Source organism: Trachurus trachurus (assembly GCF_905171665.1).
Source record: "Trachurus trachurus genome assembly, chromosome: 8".
In the NCBI taxonomy this organism is placed as follows: domain Eukaryota; kingdom Metazoa; phylum Chordata; class Actinopteri; order Carangiformes; family Carangidae; genus Trachurus; species Trachurus trachurus.
The window spans coordinates 857,054-869,491 of NC_139905.1; positions in this window are offsets into that span (position 1 = coordinate 857,054).

Below are 12,438 nucleotides of genomic sequence, written 5' to 3' on the forward strand. Positions count from 1 at the left end.
GCCTCTACCTAACCTTTTTACTAAACTTAACCAACTCCTTTCTACATTGCCTAAACCTAACCAAAGCACAGAGCAAGGACATTTATTTTCGGCAGGAGTGCCGCGGCTGCATCAGACCATGGATGTAATGCATCAGACTCGCACCTGGGTGAAACTTTGGAGGGGGGGGGGGGGGGGCGGTCGGGCGCTGTCCCCGCGGCGCGTCGTGTCAAGCCGGGCAGGAAGTCAAACCACGAGAGAATCCGGTCAATTTTCAAAATAAAACACATTCGGAACGGCGGCCCCTCGGGAAGTTCGAAATGACGGACCTTCGGGAATTTTCGGACTGGCAGACCGTCGGAATGGCGGTTCTTCGGAATGGCGGTCGCCCCCCCAAGGAAAGAGAGTCAGACTGAAAAGTGAAATTGCATTTATTGTGAATACGAATAGGCTTTGGCGCTTAGACCCCGGGGAGTAGATCATCGTGGAGTACTGATCTATGGGTGATAGAAGGGGCGGAGGTGGGCTGAGAGTTTTGCTGGATGACAGCGGGATGACAGCAGAGAAAGGGAACACTTTTAAATTTGACGCTAGAGGCTGATTGGTAGGAGAGAGAGAAGATGACAGCCTGTGATTGGATGAATTAGGTGAAGAGGGCGGAGCGAGAAGATAGAGGGTGAGCTCGGGAGAGGCTGTGCTTAAGAGATAGTCTTCCTGTCTGAACTTTTGATTAGCTCCATTTATCATTGTGGATTCACCTTTTTTTAACACCCTTTTCCCCCGTTTTGTGCGTACGCACTTTTCTCCGCCAAATGTGGGATCTATCAAGCCAAAACCTGACGGGGAAAAGTGCGGACATTTACACCCATTTTGACCCTGGCGTACCGTGATTTACGCCTTTTTTGAGGAACAGGAGGAATTGGCGACACCGTTGCTGAGTCAGAGAACTGCAGTGTGAGAGGGAGAGAGGAGCGGAGTACATTTAGAAGAGACAGTAGGATTTTATGAAGTAGCCTAATTGTGTTAGTGGTGGACCGTTGATGCTGGCAATCCAACCCGCTCTATAATAACACTAGGCTCTATGTTCATTGATAAACAGAGCGGATTGAGGATTTTGCTTTTTTGATTAGGCTGTGTGACGTCCGACAAGGATCAAACCATCCAAGTTTAAAAACACACCGGCAGCAGCGCACACTGATCTGCAGCTACTGAGACTGTTATTATTCTGTCACCTGAGTTAACGAGGTGCACGTGTGTTTGGAGCTGACGAGAGGAGAGAATAAAGAGTGAGACAACGCGGCCCTGAGGAGGAACTGTGAAGGACTCAGCTGTAATGGAAAATGACCTAAACCGAGTCCAGTAGAGCTGTAACTGTGTAGTGGCGTTCAAAGTAATGGTAACTATCGTCCTGCTTTACATTGTTTTAACATCTAGGTGTAAAAAAATTAATTAAAAAAAAGATTTTCTGGGATAAACGGGCAGATTAGGAAGATTCTACTTCTTTCTGCTCCCTTTTGTTGAGATTTGGGAGGTTTTTGTTTTTATTGTAGCTTATTAAAATGCAAGATCATTTTTCTGACTGATTTATTGCCCGATATCGCCGTGTATGTAGTTCCGCTTCTTCCCCCCGCCCGCCTCGTTGTCACTTTGTAGCCGCTCCACAGAGCACATGGCTAATTAAATATGCACGTGCTGACCATATATAGTTGTATATAGGCGTTCCGGGGGCGGAGTAAGAGGTGTGTTCAGGTGTGCACCATTCTTGGGTCCGGTGTGATTGCGTACGCACAGTTTGGTCGCCATGGTGACGTCACTACGCCACCGTGAGTCTCTATGGTTACGGATTCTAAGGAGTTTTATTCTACAATAGTTTTACAACAAACTGCTGATTTCTCTTCATGAAACGTGATGTTTTAAACAGGTAGAGGACTGAGTTGTTTCTCATGGCACAATTCAACCGCTTCACGAAATAAAACTTTGACTCCCGTTCGTTTGCATGGAGACTTTTTCAGAGTTGAGTTCCCATGGCGACGTTACTTCCTGCTTCCGCTTCGGCTCTCAAAGTCTATGGATTCAACAAGCTTTATTGGCAAGACTGTGATTGACGACGTTGTCCAGCGTCTCTCTGCTGCCCTCTGGTGGACGGAGGCCGCTGCTGCTCTGAGGTCAGAGGTCAGGGGTCAGGTGAAGAGCTTTCTACTGAAATAAAAACTCTTTGTTTATGTTTATGTTTTGTTTGTTTGTTTACATGAAGCTGTGACATCGTCTGTATAAAAAGTTTTATTGTCATGGAAACAAAGAACAAAGATCAAGTGTCATCACATAAATATCAATAATAATAAAAATAAAAATAAAAAACAAACAAACTCAGGTGACCCACGGGGTTTTACTTCCTGTTTCAGTTTCACACCTGCACACAGGTGATTACACTGCTGACATCATCGCTGACATCATCTCTGACATCATCTCTGTTTTACATCTTGATATAAAAACATATCAAATCAATAAAGTCTGAACCGTCAGGCTGAAGGTCACGACCCCGTGATGTCATGACCTTGATTCACAAACAGAAATAAATACGTCGCCATAAATATGAAATAAATATCAGCAATAAATAGTTCAGGATCAAAAACCTGCAGCTGCTTCTAAAGTTACAGTTTTTCTCAGTCGCTTTGGTGCTGTTCTCAGATCAGAATGAAAGTTCTCATAACTATTAGTTCATGTCGTCATTTGTCCACATCATAATAGCAGTTTCTCCTTCCTCTGAACAAAGTGCAAATGCTTTAGGACATGTATCAGTTGCTCTCATACAATTCTCTGCTGTTTTACAACATTATCATTTGTTTATGTCATGTCAGTCAAAATGAACTATACTTCTGAACGCTGAATAGTCTTTCCCTATAAAACTAATAGTCCTCATTTCATTGCTTGAGTCATTACATACAAAATTGTTGAACTAGTTTTCAAAATCTGTCAAACTAGTTTTAAATGTTGGGAGAAGCTGTGAATTCAATGATTCAAACATTTAGAGTAAGGAACAACAGGTATGTGTGGTATTGGACAGTAACTGCTGTCATTGTGTCAGGTGTTACTGTAAGATACAGTGGGACAAGAACTTTTTACATTTGACAGTTTCATTGACATGAGAACTTTAGTTGCTTTTGAGGGATGGACGATCCATTTTGAGCAAGTGACGCGCTTCTGCAGGTCATCCACTAGGTTTTGCAGTTTGTGATAATTGTTCTGAGAAATGCACTAACTGTTGTGCAGATGTTAAGAGTGATGTGAGAAAAGCACCAAAGCGATTGAGAAAAACTGTAATGTGACCACTTCCTGTTCCTGCTTCACAATAAAAGCTGCTGTTCCACACAACCACCAGTCCTGTTCATTAATGACTATTGATTAATGATTATTGGTTATTGATTGATTAGTGTCAGTAAACTGGATGTGATTGGTGGCTGCAGCTTTAAGAAGCAGAGGTTCAGTGTGTCTGTGTGAGTCTGTCGTTGTTCAGGTTCAGACCTGCCGAGGCTCCGCCCACATTCCTCTGGGCCGCGCTCACAGGAAGGAGCTCGACTTTCACAATAAAATACCCTCCAGTCCCCACACACACATAAATAAAATAAGTATAAGTAAAATCCATTTCCAAGGATCCTAAACTGACACATTTAAAACCTCAGACCCCATTGGACTAAAGTTTGAAACAGAAAAACACAAATATTTGTCCTGAGACTGAAGGACTAAAGTACATTCAATAGGTCAATGGTTCTGGAAATAGAGAGATTTCTGGATAAAACTGGTACAATTTCTCCAAAAATGTTTAAACATTTCTAGAAAAAAGTGGTAAAAAAAAATTCTCAAACAAAGAAAGAAAAAAAAGTCTATAAAGAAGTGGTTCGATTTCTAAAAATAAATAAATAAAAAAGTGAAACATTTTGAACAACTGCATTAAATAATAAATAATAAATAATTAATAATAAATAGAATAGAATCAGGTCATGTGACACAAACTGTCCTTGAACGCATCACCACGTTGTTCCTGGTGGGCGGGGCTTAGCTCCTCCGGTGGCAAGACAAGGCAGTTTTATCTGTATAGCCCGTTGTTACCACCAGTTTGTCTCAAAGGGCTTTACATCCCATAATAACAACATCCTCTGTCCTTAGACCCTCACATCCACTGAGGAGAAACTCCATGGAAAACCCTTTTAACAGGAAAAACCAGGAGAAAGCTCAGGGTGAGCAACAGAGGAGGGATCCCTCACCCAGGTGGGCGGGGCTTAGCGCAGATGGGCGGGGCTTAGCTCCTCCTCCGGTGGGCGGGGCTTAGCTCCTCCTCCGGTGGGCGGGGCTTAGCTCCTCCAGTGGGCGGGGCTTAGATCCCCCAGTGGGCAGGGCTTAGCTCCTCCTCCGGTGGGCGGGGCTTAGCTCCTCCTCAGGTGGGCGGGGCTTAGCTCCTCCGGTGGGCGGGGCTTAGCTCCTCCTCCGGTGGGCGGGGCTTAGCTCCTCCTCCGGTGGGCGGGGCTTAGCTCCTCCTCCAGTGGGCGGGGCTTAGCTCCTCCGGTGGGCGGGGCTTAGCTCCTCCTCCAGTGGGCGGGGCTTAGCTCCTCCGGTGGGCGGGGCTTAGCTCCTCCTCCAGTGGGCGGGGCTTAGCTCCTCCTCCGGTGGGCGGGGCTTAGCTCCTCCTCCGGTAGGCGGGGCTTAGCTCCTCCTCCGGTGGGCGGGGCTTAGCTCCTCCTCCGGTGGGCGGGGCTTAGCTCCTCCGGTGGGCGGGGCTTATCTTAGTGCGTGCGCGCGACGGCCCTGAGGCTGCGGACGAGGTCGTGGCAGAACGAGCGCAGCTGCGTCAGCGTCAGGTGAACCGCCACCTGCACCTCGTAGTTGCCATGGAGACGACCGCCCACGTCCAGACTCGGAGCGTCGTCGTCGACAACGAATCGTCCCGCCTCCTTCATCTGAAACACACACACACACACACATGGAGGCGTGAGCAGCCAATCACAGCGCAGCTCAGAGCGTTCAGCAGAAACACCAACAGGTTGACCCAATCTGTTTCCTTCCTTCCTTCCTTCCTTCCTTTCCTTTTCCCTTCCTTCTTTCCCTTCTTCCTTCCTTGAACGAGTCTGTTCTCTCCCTCCATCTTTCTTTCCTTCCCTTTTCCCTTCCTTCTTTCCACAATCCTTTTTCCCTTGCTTCTTTCCTTCCTTCCTTCCTTCCTTCCTTCCTTTCCTTCGTCCTTACTTCTTCTTCCTTCCTCTTTTGATCCAGTTCACCTGGTCTGTTCCCTCCCTCCATCTTTCTTTCCTCCCATTGTTCCCTTTGTCCTTCCTTCCTTCCTTCCGTCTTTCCCTTCATCCTTCCGAACTTCCTTTCAGAGTTGTTTGTGAGGTAAATTTATACAAAGCCGCAAAAGCGCGTTTTTTCTGCAATCTCTTCTCTCTTTTCTGCACTACACTGGCTTTGCATTTACCTCGAAAACAACTCGTAACGTTCTGTTACTATCTCATATCATATCTCCGCCGATCTAAAAACAGCTTCACCAACAATTAAAATCTACTCCTAAAACTATAGGAATTATGGCATTGGGCCAATTTGCCAAAATTTTGAAATATCCCTTTAACAGTTGCTTCCCCTAATTCTGGCTTCTTTCTTTTTCTTTCCGCTTTTTCTTTTTGTGATATCCCGATTTATGTGTTTTGGGGGGCATGATGAAAACTAGCCTCATTCAATCACTGACGTTAAAACTTGTCGCCGGCCGCTGTCTATGGGCGGACTAAACCATTTTACACCTCCAAGAGGGGGGAGGGGCCATAACATCCAATATGTCGGGAGGACTTTGACACAGAGTTCATTCTCTCAGTTGATGTTATTAATATATTTGAAATAAATTATGACACCAATTAATTGGGGGGGGGGGGGGGGGCAATTCATTCAAAATAAAAACATCACACAAAAAAATTATAATTTCAGGATTTTCATGGGCCCTCCCCCCACTCGGGCCCTGGGTAGTAAGTCCCCTTCCCCCACTACCACGCCCATGGCTGTGATGTCATCAGTGTGCGTGTGCTGTGATGTCACCAGTGTGTGTGTGTGTGTGCTGTGATGTCATCAGTGTGGGCGTTACCTTCCCCAGGTGCGTCAGCAGGTCTCTGACGTCAGCGCTCAGCGCCGTCAGCCCGTCCACGCGCTGCGACAGAACTCCCATCAGCCCCTGGTACAGCCGGCCGCCGGCCAGCATCCGCCGCACACACTCCTCCTGGAGGACACACACACACACACACGTATGACATCATCACGTATGACATCATCACATAGCCTATGACTCTTTTTTTATGTTTTTTATGTTTAATGTATGTTACATTTGTAAATTGACTTTAATTCTTGATGAATGAAAACATGAGTCTGTCTTGCACCGGTCAAAGAATTTCACGGTGCGGAGGCTCATAAATGTAGTGAGGAAACACTTCGCTTTTACAAAACTCCTGGTTGTCCCTTTAATAAAACTACAATGACAAAACATCTGACTGGACCAACAGACTTTATTTAAAGCAGAAGTGAGTGATATATTTGTGTTAATATAAGTCTTAAATAGTTATATCTTCCGACAGCAATCACTTCTATAGAGTGTTTGGACTGAAACACGGGTCTGTCAGTCACTCTGCTCTGCTCTGAGCCCAGGAGAAAACATTTATCGTATCCTACAGTTTTTATCCAATGAGGAGAGAGAACGGCATGCAGGGCTGTGTGTGCAGCCAAGGAACGCCGTGAATGTGGTGACGTAGGGACGAGGACTGTTATGGTGCGTTCAAGGAAACTCATATTTTTCCGACCTGTGAAGTGGTACCAGTTCGATCTGGTACGAGTTCACGGGTCAGAAGTTACGAGTGGCCGTTATAGTGACTTTCACCGGTAAAACAGGTCGGAGAAACACGAGTGGGTTGCCTGGAACGCTACAAAGTCGTAAGTTGTGACTTGAAGCTGTAATTTACGGTTTCAAAAGCCTGCCTGGAACGCAGCATTAGCCAAAACCACCGGATCACTTACTTCTGCTTTAACCGAGCTGCACGTGCATTTGTAAATGTTTTATTATAACTCTTTACACACATGATGTCAGCATGAGCTTTTAATAAACTTCTTCTTCCACAAATTGAAACTAAAACTAAAATGTATAAAAGTTAAAATAAAATAAATACAATTAAGTGCAAACAACATTATGTGCAGTGTTTCCTCTGGGATGTTTCCACTGAGGAGGAACGATGAAGAACTCAGCTGTGATTGAAAAGAAACCGAGTCGAGTAGAGTTTTTTTTCAATCTATGAGAAATATCGTCGAGTTTAATCTCGATCTCGTCACACCCCTAGTAAATTGATTATCCACCTCATTCCGAACGTCAAAAACAGAAGCCGGTTTTGCTCTTCCGGTGTAATTTTATGTTTACGTTTCCATGGTTTCGGTCGTCGCGGTATGTAAATGTGTAGAAGGCATGGATCATCACAGCAGCTTCTAACAGTGGACACCACACAGACTGACATCATCCGTGTTAACAACCAGCGTTAATAGATCCATGATGCGTTTACTGTAACTATGACAACGACTATGGGCTGGCAGTATATCAATATTATTTATTACCTATTTAATTATTTATTTACTATTGTTATGCTGCTTCGTTTTTTTGTTATTTCATTTGATTGGTTATAATAGTTATCACTGCGTATTGTCTTGTCCTGTGTTGCTATATATGTTTGTTTTTCACCCCTGTCTTACACACTTTTACACTTGTATTGTTTATCACCTGTATTGCATTATATAAATACAAAAAAAAAACTATGACAACGACTGAAAACCATGGAAACGTAAACGTAGGCTACAATTCCACCGGAAATACAAAACCAGCTTCTGGTTTTGACCGTAGATGCAATCAGAAACTTGTGGATAGAGTTAAAAACAAATCACACATGAGATGAGATGAGATGAGGAAGCTGGTCCTACCAGAGTGAAGAGCTCCGACAGCTGCTTGATGGCGGGGGGGGCGGGGACTCCCAGTGATGTCACCATCAGCTGCAGGTCGGGCGCCTCGGGGGAGGGGTCGAAGGTCAAACCCTGGGGGCAAAGACACGCTGTTAACACCTGAACACCTGACACCAGCGGCCAATGGGAACGCGGCGGCTGCAGCAGCGGCCAATGGGAGCGCGGCGGCTGCAGCACTATGGCAACAAGCCATTTTAACATTTAACAGCCAGACTAGATGTGTTGTAGATCTCTGTAATTCAGTTTTACCTCTTGTCAAAAAGAACATTTCAGATCCACAACTACGTTCTTCCTTCACTGTAACCATTCATGTGTATGGGGTTTGTCATTACAGATATCTACAGTTCAGTTGCAGATATCCACTATGTGAATTACAGATATCTGTAACTGAATTACCACTAGTACTAATTCCAGTTTGAGATATCTACAGTTTGATTCTGACTAGTCATAATTCCAGTTCTAGATATCTTTAATTCACCTCAATTACAGATATCTACATGTCCCTGTTCAGATATCTGTAATTAAGTTTTGACTAGTTTAACTTCCAGCCCCGGTGACACGTCTCTTCCTGCTGCTTCCAGCTCAACTGCTGTGTCTGTTGGGTAAATACATTTATTTTATGTGGAACTTAAATCTTTTTATGACTCTGTCTGTAAAATATGTAAAAACTTATTTAGGTGGAGAGGCAAAACTGAATCACAGATATCTTGAATAAAAAATCCAACTATTCAAAATGTAGTTATATCTACAATGTTAATTCTGGAGAGTCAAACTTAGCTTTTAAATGTTAAAGCAGATATCAGTGGAATGTTTTTGTTAATATAAGTCCTAAATAGTCCTATTTTCCGTCAGCAATCACTTACATGAAGTATTTCAGCCTAAACACGAGTCTCTCCGTCACTCTGCTCTGCTGTAACCCGAGGAGAAAATTTTCCTTGTGGGATACAAGTGTTATCCAATGAGGAGAGAGAACGGCATGAAGGGCTGTGTGTGCAGCCAAGGGATGCGCGTGAATGTGGTGACGTAGCACGAGGACCAATTGATGCCTGACAAGGGCGGGGGCTGCTAACTCATGGTGCGTTCAAAGAAACTCGTACTTTGTGTTTTTCCTTCCTGTGAAGTCATACCAGTTCGATCTGGTACGAGTTCACGGGTCGGAAGTTACGAGTGGCCGTTATAGGGAACTTTCACAGACAACAGGATGGTAAAAACACGAGCTACGGGTTACCTGGAACGCTACCAAGTCGTAGTTGTGACTTGAAGCTGTAACTTACGGTTTCAAAAGCCTGCCTTGAACGCAGCATTAGCCGAAACGGCCGTGAAGCTGATATCTGCTTTAAATCCACTTGCCGGTCTCTTCATCAGATTCTACTAGTACTAATTCCAGGTTTGAGACCAGTCTACAACTTCATTTTGTCTAGTCAAACCTAAATTACAGAAATCTGAACAGGGACATGTAGATATCTGTAACTGAGGTGAATTAAAGATATCTGTAACTGGAATTATGACTAGTCAGAATGAAAGTGTAGATATCTGTAACTGGAATTAGTACTAGTGGTAATTCAGTTACAGATATCTGTAATTCACATAGTGGATATCTGCAACTGAATTGTAGATATCTGTAAGCGTGGCTGCAGCGGCCAATGGGAGCGCAGCGGCTGCAGCGGCGGCCAATCAGACGGCAGCTTACCTCGGTGTTGACGACAGCGTGGTGAACCACAGGAAGTTCCTTCAGGATTTTCTCCACCAGCGTCTTGGCTCGCTCGGCCGCCGCCCGCAGGGAGGGGCCGTCCACGCTGCCGGGCGCCGTGGCAACGGGCGCCGTGGCAACCAGCGCCGCTGTAAACAGGAAGTAGCTCAGCAGAGCAACAGCTGAGGAGAGAGAGAGAGAGAGTCAGGATCAATCATCACTGACAGTTGTTTTTTCTATTACAAGTTTGGTCAGATTTGATGTAAATGAGGCAACATCTAATTAAATATGCGCTCATTTGCATACATCTCCAGAACAGAAATCTGACCAATGGATAAAACTACTTTGTTTTATTGTGTTGACATATTTAGAGTCTTTAGTTTTTCCAGAGGAGGATTGTGGATATCTCTTTGTATCACTCTGTAAATAAGAAAATACTGTCACCAGCCCTTTAAAACATCTAATGTCTCCATCTCCAGGAAAATTCATGTAAAACCGCTGATGCGTGTTGCCTTCAGGGACAGTTTTTCATCAACAGTCTCTGTATTTCCCTCTAAAACAACTCTGTGTGGTAACGTTGTGTTATTATCTCATAGCGTGGTGAATGTGCAGCTCACAACTTGTCCACCAGAGCGTTGTGGAGTTGTTGGATTGTGTATTTGATGAGTTTGATGATGAGGGAAACCAAGAAATCCCATAATGAGCCTCCGTAGCGTAGCTCTGAGCAGCTCACGGCTCTGCTCTGCCGTTCTAAAAACAGCTTGCACCGACAATTAAAGGTAACGAACCTACTGCTATGACTATAGACCAGAGTGGCATTTTTATGCAAATGAGAATGACTGATGCATCCTGGGTAATTGCACTCAGTGGCTTTTTGTGTTTTGATGGAGCGTAGACTAACTAACAATCAATCTGAATGTTTTATTTTGTGTTTCTTTTGTAGCACTATGTCTCATCATTATTTAGACACCCTCTATGAAACCCACTGTTCACGCTATCTTGAAAAACTACAATGAATGAATCTACGGTATGCTCCTTTAGCCTCCCACAGTGATCAATGACTCCACACAGTCAGAAATGTCTGACCCAGACATCTACACGTATTTGGTGGAATCACCGGGAGGTTTTGGCTCAGTGTTGTCTGGAAACAGCCTGTTAATAGACAACTTTGTGTTAGTTAGTTTGTCAATAAGCCAGTTAGGCTGAACTTTACAATGCTGCCCCTAAATTACCCAGGATGCATCAGTCATTCTCATTTGCATAAAAAAAGCCGCTCTGGTCTATAGGGATTATGGCAATGGGCCAGTTTTACTAAATGCTGAACTATCCCTTTAACTAATGATCATAGATCAGTTATTACCGGTTAATACCGACTGTAAATCATAATAATGTATTGATTATTGATCAGTTATCATTTATAAAACAAACATGCAACAAATCAATCACCGAACAGGAAGTAGGCTACTATCAAAATAAGAGTCTCCCTCTGTAACAGCTGTTAAACCAGATGTGCTACAGGTACACACACACACACACACACACACACACACACACACACACACACACACACACACACACACACACACACACACACACACGCAGCTCTCTCACCTGTCCCGGTGTGTGTGTCTGTCATGGCGGCTCCGTGTCTCTTCTTCTTCTTCTTCTTCTTCTTGTTCTTCCATTTCTTTTCGCGCCTTGTCTTTATAGTGGCAGCGCGCGCGGTGTTTCCCCTCTCTCTCTGTGACGCTGCTGCTCAGCGCGGAGGAGTCATCCCATAATTTCCCAAGTGTCGAAGCTTCAGAAACTTGTTGCGTCACACACACAGACACACACAGACAGCACGGGACGGAAAAACACGGAAGAAAAGAAAAGAAAAGAGGAGAGAAGAGAAGAGGAGAGGAGAGAGAAGAGGCGTGACGTGGAGCTGCAGAGGCCGTGACGTCACACAGGTGAAGGCTCAGGTGTGTGTTGTTGTCCAGTCCAGTGGTCGTACACACACACACACACACACACACACACACACACACACACACACACACACACACACACACACACACACACACACACACACACGGTTCCATCCAGTTTCTACACTGTCCTATCAAAATAAAAGCCTGCCCAATAGCCTACAATAGATTATTGATCAGTGATTAGTTTCTCTGCATCACAGCGAACCCGTGTGTGTGTGTGTGTGTGTGTGTGTGTGTGTGTGTGTGTGTGTGTGTGTGTGTGTGTGTGTGTGTGTGTGTGTGTGTGTGTGTGTGTGTGTAAAGACTATTATAGTTTTAAGGTTTTCTTTAGTTTTCATTTTAATCTAGTTTTAAGGTTTGCTTTTTCTTTCTTTTTTTACTCCAGTTTAGTTTTAGTGAGTTCAACCAGTGATGAATCAGTTTGAGTTTAGTTTTTATTTTAGAGGAACTGACTATTGATAAAAAACATGTAAATGTACCAGATTATAGTTCAATGACAGTACACACACACACACACACACACACACACACACACACACACACACACACACACACACACACACACACACACACACACACAATAATGTAATGTAGCCCACTCCCATTAGAGTCCGCGACGATCTACTGGCACTGATTGATTGATATCTTTATTTCGATCATGTAAACGACAATGTAAAATAATAATAATAATAATAAGATAAAATAATAATATAATAAGGAAATAAGTGAACAGCAAAAATGTATCTACACAAAAACAGTACCATCTCATAA